This window comes from Chenopodium album, chromosome 3 (assembly GCF_948465745.1).
Source record: "Chenopodium album chromosome 3, dcCheAlbu1.1, whole genome shotgun sequence".
In the NCBI taxonomy this organism is placed as follows: Eukaryota; Viridiplantae; Streptophyta; class Magnoliopsida; order Caryophyllales; family Amaranthaceae; genus Chenopodium; species Chenopodium album.
The window spans coordinates 5,976,928-5,991,463 of record NC_137836.1 but is presented as its reverse complement, the minus strand read 5'-3'; the positions used below and the strand labels follow the sequence as shown (position 1 = coordinate 5,991,463).

Genomic DNA, 14,536 nt, shown 5'->3' with positions numbered 1-14,536 from the left:
TAAGAAAGGGAACGGATGAGTTTTTGGTGGTGGGGATGAGGAAGGATGGAATATCCCCTCCCCTTCTCCCACCTCCAAACTCACCGAAAATTTGATTTTATCTTGTTTAAAATCAACACCCCCTTAAGGTTGTATTATTACAAAATAATCAAAAGGTTGTATTATTAAAACAGAATGGGACAAAGGTTGTATTATTTTTAGCAATTTTTCCTAATTAATATGGTGTTTGAAATTAGGACAAATTAGGCAGCCCTAAAACAAACCTCAAGAACTCAACTAACATTATATTTGCTCCTATGAGATTGGTTGAAACAGGTCTACTTACCCACTTCCCCTTCTCTTTACACATTCTTTTAAATACCTGAACAAGTATCAGCTACTCCTCTAAAAGCCAAAATGGATTCTAAATCTAAACACATTTCACATGGTGAGAATGGTACATTAGAATGGGAAATTCAGGAGGATGAAGAGCTATTCGACATCAATTTAGCACTAGTCGACAACATTCCGCCACCCAATTACTATTGGGAGAACTACGTACTGTCAACAGGTAACGCACTCCTTGCCAATTGTCTATTGCCTGTAACTCATCTCTCAACCGCAGTTCCTGTGAATTCAGGGGAGACTGATCAGAGTGATCACCATATTCTGTCGGTTTCAGTCTTGAGTTTGCCTGACGTGCAGATCCCTGGTAAATCTAAAAAGTTTCCCTTGTTACAGACATTGCAAAGCAAGGACTTGAGCTGGTTTTATACCACTTACATAAACAGGCAAACTGAGACTAGTGAGTTCTAATGTATTAGTATTATTTAGGAACTTCCATCAAAAATCCATAGTACTCATATGTAGTTCTCGTGCAGAAATTTAAGATTAGCTTTTTAAAATATAATTTCATGATTGCGAGTCATGATACGCTACATAAGATTTTTACATCAGAAATACATTTCACCACTTTGGTGGCACTCCAATCTGATTTTTTTCAGAAAATTATTCTTGCACTTCTTACTTCTATGGTTCTTACTCTAAGAGTACTGAATCCTTATTACTTCGTATATGACAATTGACAAACATTAATTGGCCATCTTACACATACTCGTATAGTCGTATAAATTAAACACAAGTGCAAAAAGAACTGACAGAAAGGATAAACATAGGGTGCAAAATAGCAATCACATGAAAAAATGCTCATCATTATCTCAACTTGGTGATATGAATGGATGCCTATGTATTCCACAACCGTCCTCCAGGTTCCTCAACAAAATAATAAAACAAGATGAACGTATACCTGTAACTGAAATTAGAATTCCCTGAAATAGAAGCAATCAAGACACCCTCACAACCATCTTGTTTTTCTTCCCAGCAGATAGCAAGAGAACTTTACCATCCACAATATCATCAGCCTCAATCCTCTTACTCTCACTATCAACTCGGCTGTTATTTAAATAAAGCCCCCCTTGCTTCATCATACGACGAACAGCAGACTTACTTTCAAGCAACCCTGACAAAACCGAGAGATCAACAATAGAAAGATTTAAGATTTCATTGTAAGCTAATGAACAGGAGGGCACGTCCTCAGCAATCCCTTCAATTGTCTTCCAGTCCAATTTAGTCTCAGCACCAGGCCTCAAAGCCTCAGTTGCCTTAATAGCCTCTTTCAAACCTTCTTCCCCATGGACAAATCGTGTTAGTTCTTCCGCAAGCCTTCTCTGAGCTGAATTTGGCACATATCCTGGTCTCCTCATCTCATTCTCAATTTCTTCTATCTCCTCTATTTCAAGGAAAGTCAATATTCTCAAAAATCTAACCACATCAGAATCAGGAACCGTGAAGAAATATTGATAAAACTTGTAAGGGGACAACAATGCAGGAGATAACCAAATAGCCCCTTCCTCCGATTTCCCAAATTTTGACCCATCGCTCTTCAAAAGAAGAGGAAATGTAAGCCCATATGCTCCTTCTACAGCCATAATCTTCCTAATCAACTCGGTCCCTGCGGTTATATTCCCCCATTGATCACTACCACCAATTTGGACAGAGATTCCCTCATTCTTGTAAAGATGAAGAAAATCATACCCCTGCAATAACTGGTAACTAAATTCAGTAAAGCTCATCCCTTGTTCCGATTCTAGTCTCTTTTTAACACTCTCTTTAGACATCATAACACCAACTCTAGCATACCTCCCCACATTTTTCAGAAAATCAAGGAAACTAACATCCTTCCACCAATCAAAATTATTCAAAATCACAAATTTATCATCACCAAATTTACTCAAAATCATATTCAAAATAGATTTAATACCTCTAATATTCTTTTCTAGAGTTACATCATCCAAATCTGGCCTTTCAGTGGACTTTCCTGACGGGTCCCCAACACGGCCAGTGGCACCACCAAGTACAGCAACTGGTTTGTGGCCACATCTCTGGAACCAAGAGAGGACAATTATGCCAATTAAATTCCCTAAATGCAGACTCTCCGCTGTTGGGTCGAAGCCACAGTAGACCTTCAACGGCGGATGATCATCCTTCAAGGAACAAGCAGAGCGGAGATTTTCACTAGTGATTGATTCAATAAGGCCTCTTTGCTCAAGAATATCAACCACATTTCGGCTTAGTTGCCAGTCCTTAGGGGTGATGGCAGTGAGTTCAGGAGATCGGGATGCTAGGGTTTGGACAGGGCGGCCTTTGAGAAGAGAGAATGAGGAATTGGGGGCAAAAGTTGAGATTCCATAAGTGGGGCACAGTGGGAAGAGAGAGAAGCAATGACGGTAGGAGAGTAAGGATCTTGTAGCAATTGGTACTGTTACAATTGCAGTCATGGATGAATTCTTAGAGATTATACGGAGAGCAGAAGACAATCAGCACTGTGATTGTTGTAAAAAGTCAGAGTCCAAATATAGAGTAAAGCAACTTTCAAAGGACGATAACAATTAAAACTTTGGTACCCTGAAGCAAGACAAAAGATTAAATTAAGTTCAGTACAGTATTTTGGAAGAAGCTGGCGCCCCTGGTGCTTTTTATTTATCAAATAATACAAGAAAAATTTTAGCTGAACAAAAAAACACAGTAAAAGAATGGAATGAAAAAAGTGGGGTGGGTGGGTGGGGGGGGGGGGGGGGGGTCTGAGAGAAACCAAAAGTTTATGCTTTTGATTCAAGGATCTCTTTAAATATATGGGCAATAACGAACAACATCACCACATATACCCTGACAGTCTAACTTAAGCAATTCCAACTCCAATCAACTCAAGCAAACTTAAGATGTTTGAAGACTATAATTCAATATCTGAAAGCTAGAAACCCCCAACTTCAGCTTTTCCCAACTTTTAAAAAACACCCTTTCTCATGATACATTTCACATAAGACTTTTAGAATTACTGATTACATTTTCCCTTAAACACACAGCAAAGCAGAAGAATGCATTCTAAATTGATTCATTAAAAAGGGAATAAGTGTGTAAACTTTGTTTTGAAAATTCACCTATTCCTTCGCAAAATTCGCCACCCTCCTCCCAAGGGACCCAACACTATTATCCCTCACAATTGAAACACTCCTTTTTTTACTACAAAATCCCATTGAGCGGCTTGCAACCACATGATGGAGTATGATACAACCAAGTACCCAACCCCAATATGTTTGAAGACTATAATTCAATATCTGAAAGCTAGAAACCCCCAACTTCAGCTTTTCCCAACTTTTAAAAAACACCCTTTCTCATGATACATTTCACATAAGACTTTTAGAATTACTGATTACATTTTCCCTTAAACACACAGCAAAGCAGAAGAATGCATTCTAAATTGATTCATTAAAAAGGGAATAAGTGTGTAAACTTTGTTTTGAAAATTCACCTATTCCTTCGCAAAATTCGCCACCCTCCTCCCAAGGGACCCAACACTATTATCCCTCACAATTGAAATACTCCTTTTTTTACTACAAAATCCCATTGAGCGGCTTGCAACCACATGATGGAGTATGATACAACCAAGTACCCAACCCCAATATGTTTGAAGACTATAATTCAATATCTGAAAGCTAGAAACCCCCAACTTCAGCTTTTCCCAACTTTTAAAAAACACCCTTTCTCATGATACATTTCACATAAGACTTTTAGAATTACTGATTACATTTTCCCTTAAACACACAGCAAAGCAGAAGAATGCATTCTAAATTGATTCATTAAAAAGGGAATAAGTGTGTAAACTTTGTTTTGAAAATTCACCTATTCCTTCGCAAAATTCGCCACCCTCCTCCCAAGGGACCCAACACTATTATCCCTCACAATTGAAACACTCCTTTTTTTACTACAAAATCCCATTGAGCGGCTTGCAACCACATGATGGAGTATGATACAACCAAGTACCCAACCCCCCCCCCCCCCCAACCTCCCCCCTTCCCCGCCTTTTCCTTTTTCTAAGCCCTCCTCTATCCCATTCTGTCACACCTCTCTTCTTCCTTCCCATAGCAAATTTAATTTTAAACAATAAGACCCTTAGATGTAAAACATACACTAGTGAAGCAGGGGAAGTCCCAAAGTTATAACAAAATTGGTGCTGAACTATGTAGGAATAAACTAGCTCTTATTGGGTGTTGGGTACTCAGACTACTCACTGAACCACAAAATATAAAACAAAAGTTGTTCTTGTTATAGAGGAAATCAATTTATAGGAAAGGATTTTCCCATTATTCTTTGTTTGGAATGTACAGGGGTGAAATTTCCCAATAGGTGAAATTATATGCTTCTAGCAAAGAAGGAATAATCATTTTCCCTTGTATTACTAATTTTTCTTGTTCCTCTCTTCCCTCCATTTCCACTTTTCCTTTTTATATTTAGCTTTTCAATCAAAGAAATAAACAAAGGAAAGGAATTTCCAGTTTACATTCAGTTCAACATGTTTTTCATTGAACCAAACACAGACAAAATATAAGTAATCTGCAAGTTCTGAATAGTTTCATGAAATTCAAACTTGTAGAAGCTTATTAAAAAAAATCTATAAAAATTGACTTAGCAAATAACACTAGACAATGTCAATTATTATTCCATGAGTATTAAGACAACAGCCTCCAACATACAATTGCAATCCTAATACTAATACTTCAAGGAATAGAAAAAACCTCTACCATGAATACCATCTCACGTCACTTTTTACCAGCTAAATCCAGGTACGAAGTAATTTGGCGAAAGATAACCCAAAAAAGTTATTGTACTGCCTTAAACATTTAACACAATCAAAGCAAGAATTCTTAAATGCAGGGCTACAAAACCCATTTCACTAGTTGGACTACAATTCAATGGGGACTTTCGGTGCCTAAGTTAGACAATTTAGTACTCAGAATGAAAATCCTAACTACCTTAAAAACCATCAAGCAACATTATTATTATTTCAAAGCTCTAAAAAAAGTGCGGCATCCTTGGAATCATCTTTGAGGTTCAGCTCTAAAAAAAGTACGGCATCCTTGGAATCATCTTTGAGGTTCAGTGACGTTACGCATCAAATTGAACAAAGATTTGAACTTGAGAGGATAAAAATTCATTGCTATGCCAGGGAGCACCAGTTGATCTCAATTTCAAAGCTTTTAAGTACAGCTAAACTCAACATATCTAGTTGAATACATAAGTGGGTTTAGATATTCCATAGGTACCCAATTAAAAACTCCACAATAATACATGTTCATAAATATTACAAAATAAAATAAATTATAACAACTTAATCATCTTCAGGTTTCATTTAAAAACCAAAACTTTTATACAGTTACATATAGAATATTAAATTAAAACCCCGTGATATAGCTTGGATTTATAAACTCCATGGAATAGATCATGCCCATTATGATAAAACATTATCAGATCAAAAATAGTTTTGTGCTTAAAATTTGGACATTAATTATGACTATATGAGTGTTAAATTCCAATTTACTTTATGAGTGTTAAATTCCAATTGAAATTTTAATGGATTGAATCCAATATTTCAACTTCCATTATAATACTGTAACTAAGATATGAAAAAACAACAAAAGAGAACACAAGAGTACAAGGAAGAAAGGTCTAATTTCATAGTTCAATCCTAACATTCAGGGTTTTGGAACATAAGCAATCAAATTTAATTCAATTATAAAATCACATAATTTTCAGAAAGAAAAGGCATATTTGATTCAATTATCAAATTAGGCTCATAATTTTTCTACTCTATCAACATAATCGCTCATAACCTTACTAATTAGAGCCAACAGCTCAAGAATTCGAACATAAATTTACTAAACTGACAATGTAATTAAATTAGATGAAAGATAAACCCTAGATTGTGAAATTGATATTCAGATTACAAAAGGGAACAAGAACTTACCTCAGAAGCTACTTGAGAACGTGGAGTGCGCTACAATGGAAAACTGAGAGAGAGGAGGAGAACGTTCATATTTTTTGGACAATATTTATCCATTGAACTACTAACCTTTGTCCCTCTTGTTTTTTTTCCATTTGCCTCCTTGCAAAAATATGAATCAAACTTAAAAATGTTTGACCATAAAATAATCTTAATTTAAAAATGTTTGACCATAAAATAATCTTAATTTACAAGAGATAATATAATTGTATGAGATTTTGTTGAATTCGTCTTATTATATACAGAGTACTCGTATATTTTAGAGTAATTTCTACTTCCTCATTTATAAACAGAAGAAATTGATGGGAATAATACCACATTTGGGCTCCGAAAAATAATCTTACCTTGTCGTCCGAAAAATAATCTCACCTTTGCCTTTTTTTAAAATAATCCCACCTTTATACCTTATCCGCTCCTAATGGTCCCCACCGGTCATGTAATTTGTTATAACAAGTTACCAGACACGTGTCGGCCAGTGATTGGTCGAAAAAATAAAAAGTTTAATTTATTTTTAGGAAAAAATTGAATAATTAAAAAAAAAAAAAAAACCACCAACCTGCCCCAGCCACCCTCCCCGCCACCCACTCCCACCGTCATTGCCGCCAAAGTCCCCTGCCCCACGACGCCGACCACCCAGATCGACTCCCATAGCGTCGACGCCCCCTCTCCGCCTCCCCCCGAACCACCAGCCTCCCTTTTACTGTCACGAAAACCCTCGAAAACCAATACCATCCCACAACCCTCGAAAACCCTTTCTCCGCCCCAATCCCGGCTCCCCTCCCCTCTCCCCGTGTCGATCCCGGAAGCTCTCCCCTTCCTCCGTCCCGATCCCGGCCTCCCTCCCCTTTCCCCGACCTCGATTCAGCCCGATTTGGTGGGTTTTCGACTTATTGAAGGTAGTTTTAGGTTTGATGGGTTTTTGATTTTTTGAAGGTGGTTTTGCGGTTGGATTGGCTGGGGTGGATTACGGTGGTTTCGGGTCTGGGTGGCGGTGGTTTCAGGTTTGGGTGGGGTGGTGGTTCTGATGTTTGGGTTTGGATAGTGGTGGTTGTGGTGTGGCTTAGGTGGTGTTGATTTTCTTTTCTTTTTAAAATTTTTTTTTTTAATTTTTACTTTTTATTATTATTTTTAAAAAAATTTAGACAAATCAAATTGTGACACGTGTAAATTAAACTAAAAAAAAAAAACCTCTTCAACCGGTTACTACTTACCAGTCACCCAATACCATTAGAAGCGGATTGATCATAAAGGTGGGATTATTTAAAAGTAGGAAAATTTGTCAAAAATAACACCACCTTTGGGCGGTCTTCCAATAATAGCACGACCTTTTGATTATTCCAGAATAACACCACCTTTCACATGCTTTTGCCAAAAATAAAACAAAAACCGGTAACCTATTTTACAGGTAATCTTGGAACACGTGTCCCAATCTGACTGGTCAGTTTATATTTTTATATTTTTGAATTTGTTTTAAAAAAAACCCTAAAAAATAAACATTTAAAAAAAAACTTAAAAAAAAACCCCTCCTTCCACATTCCCATCCTCCCTGCCCACCTCTTTCACCGGCATCCACCGGACCCCCACCCCCACCAAGACCTCCCACCTAAAACCACCTTCTCCCAACCCTCTTCCCAGTTTCCGGCACCCCTCCCCTTCCCGACCCCCTTTCCGGCACCCCCTCCCTTTCCCGGCCTTCTTTTTAGCACCCCCTCCCCTTCCCGACCCCTTTCTGGCACCCCCTTCATTCCCCTATTCCGATTTCTGCCCCAAATTCTAGAAAAAAGCAAAAAAAAAATTGTCCTTGATTGTCGAATTGAAGCTTCAATTTGACGACTTGGCTAATGCCTACTTCAATGGAGAACATAACGCTCATAAAGTCAAAAGTTGCTTCAATGGAGAATTTAGAGTACGACTTCAATCGGGTGGGGAAGGAAAGGGGAAGGTCGTGTGCGGTGCACCTACTTTGATTCTTGAGCGAAAATGGAGGAAATGGGGAAGGGAAGGGGCGGGTCGTGCACCGGAAATTGATAGAGGGTGGTGTTTTCCAATGAAGTGGGGGGCCGCTGATGGGAGCTAGGTTGGGGGTAGGGATGGCAACGGATCGGATTCGGGTCGGATGCACCCAAGTCCGAATCCGATCCGTTTTGTAAACGGACCTTGGAGTTGGATCCGACTCCGAATCCGAATCCGAAAACTCCGAATCCGAATCCGATCCGAATCATATTTTCATGGTCCGAATCCGATCCATATATTCGGACCTCCGAATGGATCCGAATACTATTTTTTTTTTTTTAATGTTAAGTATACCTATACATTTTTGTATTATCCCTAATAAACTTTATTTCCTAAATCATATTGGATTATTAGTGCGTAAAATTTTAGAAAAAAAATGCATAAAGTCTAAATATAACATAAATAAGAATTAAGTTACATGATAAAAGTTTGCTACAAACTAGCAAATAATTGTCCCAAATTATAAAAATATCATCATTCAACAATAAAAAGTAACTTCTAATTAGTCTTTCAACAATACCACCTTAAGTCCTTAATGACTCAAATTAAAATTACAATATTTGTATTCAAAATACAAACATAACTTGACAAGAAGAGCTTTCCCAACTTGAAGTCCAATGATATCCTACACCAAAAAAATAACAAAAAACAAAAATAAAATTAGACATGGAAAATTAAAAGTGAGTGAAAAGCTTGTGCATCATCCAAAAGTAATATGAATTTTAAGCAAAAATATAAACATGTGTATAACAAAATAAAAATGAGTAGTGAAATAAATATAATAAGAAACTTACTATGGGAGCACTTCACTATCATCCACATCTTCATCTTCAAAGACCGATGCAAATTGACAATTGCCACCACTTGTAATACCTAATTATAAGTGCAAATGCATTAAAATAAATAAAATAATGCACATGGCAATAAATAGTTTTAATATATTACATTAGTTACCTTTAAATTGAGGAAATCTCCAACTTTGAAGGCACATTAAAGCTTCCACGGTGTCTTGGTGTAGTCTACTACGATGGGGACTAACTACTCTACCACCGGCACTAAAAGCACTCTCCGAAGCAACGGTAGAAATGGGCACCGCAAGAATATCCCTAGCAATTCTAGAGAGGGTAGGATACTTACTTGTTTCGGCATTCCACCAAGCTAGAAGAATAAACTTGTTATCATCAACTACTATCCTATCCTCCTCTAAGTATGCCTCCACCTCACACTTGCGACGTTTTTTTGTTGGTTGTGTTGATACATGTTTTGCCCATAATCCCTCCACATCATCCAAGTCGGTCATGGGTCTCTTACCCTTGTCATTAAGAGTGCAAGAAGGTGCCACCGAAGACGACTCTTTATAATACACATCATATTCATAATCAAGAGCTAAATCAAGTAAGAATCGTTTAACCTTCTCACATTCATCATCACCACTATCACCATGAAGGGCATGAAAATAAAGAGACACACATTCCATTTTTCTTCTTGGATCCAAAACCGATGCCACGGATAATATCATACTAATAACCTCCCAATACTTATCAAACTTGGAGATCATTTTTGAAGCCATCATCTCTATTACTTTATTACCACAACACAACCATTTTCTCAATGCAAGTTTAATTTCACAAACTTTTTCAAAATACAAGTTTGCGGTAGGATAGTTTTTCCCCGAAAAAGCATCACTTGTCCTACTAAATAAGGCCAATTTTTCACAAATTTCACTAGCCATTTTCCACTCATCTTTACTAGGCAACATAAACTTATCTTTTCCTCTTTTTCCAACTTTTGAAAACAACCTAGTAAAAGCATCTTTATATAAGAGGGCAACTTGTAACATTTCAAAACATGAATTCCACCTAGTCTTACAATCCAAAATCAATTTCTTAGTTATAGGAATTTTCATATAATTACAAGCATCTTCAAACTTTTCATATCTCTTTGGTGTAGAAGTACAAAAGGCAACAACACCACGAACTCTCTCAATTGCATCACCAATAATACTCAATCCATCATTAACAACTAGATTTAAAATATGTGCACAACATCTCATATGCAAATAGGTACCACCCAAAATAAGCTTACTAGGAGCAAGTTTTTCACGCAACACATCCATAACCGCATCATTGGTTGTACAATTATCAACGGTAATAGTTGAAACTTTTTCATCCAAATTAAAGCTCTTCAAACATACAACTAATGCCTTACTAATTGTATCTTTGTTATGTGGACATGGAACATACATGAACCTAACAATAATTAATAATTATATGTAATTAGCAATCTAAATCATTATGTAACTAACTTCTCATATGAATAAAAATATCATAAAATAAAATTACATAACAATAATTAATTATGTGATAAAGTAGTATAATTACCTTATGAGACGATTTTGCAAGATCCAATCATCATCAATAAAATGTGCCGTCACGGCCATATAGCCTTTTCTTTGATTGTTACAAGTCCACATATCCGTAGTGATGGCGACTTTACTTTCATTTGCTCCCAACAACTTCATCAATCGAGATTTCTCTTCCTTGTAATCCTTTAGAATGTCGGATTTCACGGTATTCCTTGAAATGATATGAAATTCGGGGTTCAAACTATGTGAATACCTTCTAAAACCCTCATGCTCAACAACGGAAAGTGGATACTCATGCATAAGAATCATGTTCACCAACTCATTTCTTGAAACTTGTTGGTTGAATTTGAATTTTCCAATTGTCATAGTAGGACTTCCACTCCTACTTGCACTAGCTAGTAACAATTGTTGTCTCACATCTATTGTCTTCTTGACTTTCATACATCTTTTTGTATGTTCTCTCAAGTGTGTAGTGCCACTTGAGCTCTTACCCACAAAATTTCCTTTACAACCTTTACAAAAGGCCCTCCATACTCCATTAACCAATTTCCTATCATAAAATTTCCAAACCGCCGAAGTCAACTTTCTTCCATTACTACCCGTTATCACACCTTCATCTTCATTTTCATCATCATTTTCATTTTCATCATCATTGTCATTCACATGTGATGTATTTGAATCATTGATTTGCTTCTTAGTAGTCTTAGTATGAGTTGGTTGGCCATTAACCTCTTCACAATCATCCGGACTAGAAGATGCCTCATCGGTTTCCATATCTATACAACTGTAATATTAAAAATTAATCATTATTTCATAAAATAACACTAACCAAAATTTATGCATAAATATAATATATGAAAGAGTATGACAATCGTAGATACTACCTTTTGTTAGTTTTGTAGGAGGAGCCATTTGAGATGAAGATTCAATATGGTTTAAGCCTAAACATCAATAATAATTAATCTTAGTCAAAATAAATAAACAAATTTGTGCAAATATAAGTCAATGTGAAAAATCAACCATACTTACAACATGAGAAAAAAAATCAGAATTTATCATATGAAAACATAAAAATTAGAGAATAATAAAATAACTCAAAAATTAAAAACAAAATAATAATAAACAAAACAAAACAAAAACTGAAGCAACTAGCTAACAAGTCTAACATACCATTACGACAAATTAAACTAAAAAAAAACAGAAAAATCAAATAAAATTTGTGGACCATTTCTGAGATAAGTCACCCAACCCATTTATTTATTCTTTGAGTAATTATCATATCGAATCGCACATTGAATCGCAAAGTTGTTGTTTCTTTCATTCTTTGAGTAGTTATCATATCAATTTCACAATCTAGGGTTCATCTATGATCATATTTAATTTAACTAGCAAAAAAAAAACGAAAATAGCATGAAGGAAATCAGATATAGTACCTTCGAATTGTCGGAAGGTGGTCAGACACCAGAGCTGGTCGGAAATCAGAGATAAACTTTCAAAACGTCGATAGAATTGTCCCCTAGCTGGTGGAGTGGTGGGCGGCGTTGGTTTGCGTGAATAAGGTGGTTTTTTCCCCTTTGAATATGAAGAAGATGCAAGATGGTGGCTGTGCAAATGTGCAATAGAACGAAGGTGAAGAGTTAGGGTTTTTGTTCACTGTCCTTTTAGTTTTTACTAGTTTTATTTATTTATTTATTTATTTATTTATTTTTAAGTAATTGAATTAAGAAGTTGGGCCATAAAGTAGTCAAGGTGGGATAAATTATTAAAACTGAATTGATAAATTGATTTAATATATGTTGCAAATATCCTGATTCCCAAATTTGGCATGTATTCGGATCGAACTCGAACTCGGACTCGGATTCGGGTCGGACTCGGGTCGGACTCGGATTCGGACTCGGACTCGGGTCGGACTCGGTCGGACTCTGCATAGGGTCCAAGTGCGATCCGCCTCCTATTCGGATTCGGACCTATTTTATCGGATTCGGATTCGGACTCAAATTAAACGGATTCGGATCGGATTTTTTTCTTCGGATCGGATCGGATTCGAATCGAACTCGGATTGAATTGCCATCCCTAGTTGGGGGGCAGGTGTTTTCCGGTGTGGGTAGTGGAGGCCGGAGGGGGGTTGGGTTGGAAGGGTGATTTTCTTTTCTTTTTTATTTATTTTAATTTTAAGGTTTTTTTTAAAATTAATTTTCATGTTTTCTTTTATTTTTTAAATCAAAATTAAAAATAAAAAGAATTAACCAATGAGATTGTGACAAGTGTCTTAGGTAACCTGTAAACCGGGTTACCAACCGGTTTTGTACCATTTTTGGCAAATGCATATGAAAGGTGGTGTTATTGTGGAATAATCAAAAGGTGGTGCTATTATTGGAAGACCGCCCAAAGGTGGTGTTATTTTTGACAAATTTTCCTTAAAAGTATCCCAAAGGTGGGATTATTTTTCGCGGACAGCCCAAAGGTGGGATTATTCCCAGCAATTTTTCCTTTTAAATATTTGCTCCATTTTTCCATGTGCGAAATTTTAGGAGAAATTTGAAGAAGGTAATAAAATATTGTAAAAAGCAAAAGTAGTTGAGAGAATTGGAGGAGAGAGAATATGAAATTAATAAAATACGGAGTATGATTTATGTTGGGTCTACTTGTGGAGGGTCTACTTGCGGATAAATGAATTAAATAAGGAAATGGAATAAGTATTTAAAAATGGCCGTAAAAGAAAAGTGGACCAAGTATTTAAAAATTGAGGGAGTAGTTTTTTGTGACTTTTATACGTACAAAAAAGGAGATAAAATCGTTTTAAGACCGCAAAAAATAAATGGGGCAAAATATTAGGGACGGAGGAAGTAGTTGGTACTCTGTATGATTACGAGTATGTATTTTTCATATTGTAGTACTCATCAGTTTTTCATTTTTATTGAATCGTCTTGTACTTATACTTGATACAAAGTAGTATATATTTCAACCACGCATAATGTATATTTGGTTTTTTAAACCCTAATTGATTATAGTGTTTTGATTTTTGCTATATATGCAAGTTTTTTTTTTTCTATTTTTATGGTCAAACTTATTTAGAATAAAGAAAATTTGTCAAAAAAAATCTTCTAAAAGCACCATTTTGCGATAATAAAAACCTTTTAAAAGCTTTTTGGTTAAAAAATCCACCACATTTTTTTTTTGTTGTTGTTGCAAGAGGAAACTTGTTTAGTTAATTACCCTCTAATTAATTAATTACTCTCTAAATTTCTCCCTTTTTTAAACTACCCTCTAACCCACCTAATTATTTAATAATTAAATTTAATTTATTAAAAAAAAACCATCACCGCCAAACCACCAGCCAACCACCCCCAAACCACTAGTCAACTAGCCGCCCAAATCAGCTCCAATGCCAGCCAATTTTCCATTTCACCCTTATCCTCGCCGGCGACCATAACCTCCCTTTAAAGCAAACAAGTAAGAGCAGAAGGTGAAGTTGGATTGGGATTTGGGTTAAGTTAGGGTTTTGAACACGGGGTTGATGAAATTGATGGGGTTATAATGAATTGGTGGTGGTGTCACCTATGTTTTGAAACATAATTATTGAATTAATTGAATTTGATGAGGAGATTTCTAGGTGAGTGATTAAGGTAAATTGAGGAGATTAAGAATTCAATTGAAATTTGGGATTTGGATTTTGGGTGAGGAGGATGAAAAAACAGGAAGATGATAGAAGAGTTGAGGAAGGAGAGAGAAAGAAGAAGACTTGAGCAAAGGGGAAAGCAAGGAGGTCAGGAGATGGTGGT

The 14,536-nt window shown here is 36.2% G+C and overlaps 1 pseudogene across 3 annotated transcripts; it reads right to left on the bottom strand.

The window, feature by feature from the left end:
- Nucleotides 1–253: 253 nt before the first annotated feature.
- Nucleotides 254–6,474, bottom strand: LOC145623777 (tyrosine--tRNA ligase, chloroplastic/mitochondrial pseudogene; annotated as a pseudogene). 3 transcript variants are annotated; one of them, XR_014110233.1, is made up of 3 exons: nucleotides 6,341–6,474; nucleotides 1,286–2,943; nucleotides 254–697 (listed from the first exon to the last, which is right to left on the bottom strand). The product of XR_014110233.1 is annotated as a tyrosine--tRNA ligase, chloroplastic/mitochondrial pseudogene, transcript variant X1 (transcript). The 3 variants fall into 3 exon arrangements; XR_014110234.1 differs by having other exon boundaries at nucleotides 254–688; XR_014110235.1 differs by lacking the exon at nucleotides 254–697 and having other exon boundaries at nucleotides 1,084–2,861; nucleotides 6,341–6,465.
- Nucleotides 6,475–14,536: the final 8,062 nt, after the last annotated feature.